At 33.9% G+C, this 1,788-nt stretch overlaps 1 long non-coding RNA gene across 1 annotated transcript; it reads left to right on the forward strand.

Annotated features, from left to right (window-relative positions):
* Positions 1 to 6: 6 nt before the first annotated feature.
* LOC107683105 (uncharacterized) lies at positions 7 to 1,318 on the forward strand. The gene is made up of 2 exons (XR_001633663.1): positions 7 to 92; positions 906 to 1,318. It is a non-coding gene; the product is annotated as an uncharacterized LOC107683105 (long non-coding RNA).
* Positions 1,319 to 1,788: the final 470 nt, after the last annotated feature.

Raw genomic sequence — 1,788 nt, forward strand, 5'->3', positions numbered from 1 at the left:
TGAAGTCATCCATGGACTTCTGGACCGGGTCATGCAGCTGCTGGACGTCAAACCAGGCCGTAACCAAGGATACCACATCCAGGCGGCAGAGGGTGAGTCATAAATGTTAAAAGTCGATATGGTGTCCTTCCTGTGATCGCTTTGTGCACCTGTTTTATGAGCTCTCTGAGTCATATTCAAAGATTTATTTAAGTGGTTAATATTTAATAGCATTTATGTGCGTGAAGCAGGTCAGCAAAATCGGAATAGGAGGTGTTATGGTGGGACTTTTTTTTATTACTGGATTATTTAGATTTTTTATTACATTTCTGTTCTTGTTTTCCTCATTTTATTTCCACCTGATGGACGGAAGAAGCTATTTAAAGTCTAATGAAATAAAAATTGACCCTAAATTTGATTTCTTTATTCATGTTTCTGGTCTTATTGTGAATGATTCATCAGTGCATTTTCAGTGTTGTTATTATTAACTAAAACGTAAAAATCATTTTATTTCATTTAAAAAAAGGTAAACTGAAATAAAATATAATATAAAAGAAAGAAATAATCGAATATATAATAAAATAATTTAAATAAGTTATATGTATATTATATTATATTTACTCAAATTAATATAAAATTAATAAAAAAAATTAAACTTAAAACGTAAGTAGAAATGATCATAGCTAAAATAATTTAAGGTGAGGTACTAAAATTTACTCAAAACTAAATGAAAGCTAAATATTAAAATAAAACAAACTAAAAAAATAAAAGACAAGCACAAAACAAAATGACTAAAACTTATATATAAAAGTTAATTCAAAATATTTTAAAATACTATAATAGTATATAATAAATGCTAAAATAACACTGTGCATGTTATAAAGAATTAGATATTTAATGTTTTTTTTTCATTATATTTCTTACAGACTCCACCTTCTTCCCAGGCCGCTGTGCTGAGATCTTTACATGTGGCAAAAGCATCGGACACCTCGGGGTCCTTCACCCTGATGTCATCAGTTGTTTTGAGCTCACCATGCCCTGCTCCGCCATCGATATCGACATCGAACCCTTCCTGTGATGTCATAATGCAAATAACCTTAGCCACACCCCTCCGCTTTGGGCTCCTCCCAGCCACTCATTACTGTCACCTCTATCTTTAGGAAAACGAGTAATAGCCACAACAGCGTGTGTTACTTTATGTTCAGGATATAAATCAATGTTTTAATAAAACTCAGCTTGTCCACTGCTAGTATGTTATTCATATATTAAACATCATGGCTGTATGTTTATGTCCAGCACATTTTACAACATAGAAACAAATAAATATGGATGAATACAACAACGTCTAGATTTTTTGTTTTTTATTAGTGGATTTGATGTATATCAAGCAATTTCATCTAATGTGACATACTGTACTTTATCTAAAGCTAACTTAATATTCTATCTGTAATTATTTTTTTTAAATCAAGGCGAACTTCGATGTTTACCTGCATGTCAGTATGTGGCACTGAACTGGTCAGAGGTTTGTTAAACAACTTTAGCTGCACTGATGCTAAGTGTGTATGTCTGTGTGTGCTATATAGGAGTAATCGCAGGTATATTTGTAGTGGCTTGTGTATGCGAGTATATTTCAGCTGTAAGTCGTTAAGCAGGACTCCTGATCACTGATTAACAAGCCCAAATCTGTGTGTTTGGTTTGAGATGATAGCGAGGAAGTGTCTGGTTTAACAGGTTATCAGACAGGTCAGGGCGAGAGTTGGGCTCCACCTGGGGCCTGTACCATGAAGCCGGATTAGCTGGCTAGCCAGG

Source organism: Sinocyclocheilus anshuiensis, unplaced genomic scaffold, assembly GCF_001515605.1.
Source record: "Sinocyclocheilus anshuiensis isolate Anshui unplaced genomic scaffold, SAMN03320099.WGS_v1.1 C32930103, whole genome shotgun sequence".
Lineage (NCBI taxonomy): Eukaryota > Metazoa > Chordata > Actinopteri > Cypriniformes > Cyprinidae > Sinocyclocheilus > Sinocyclocheilus anshuiensis.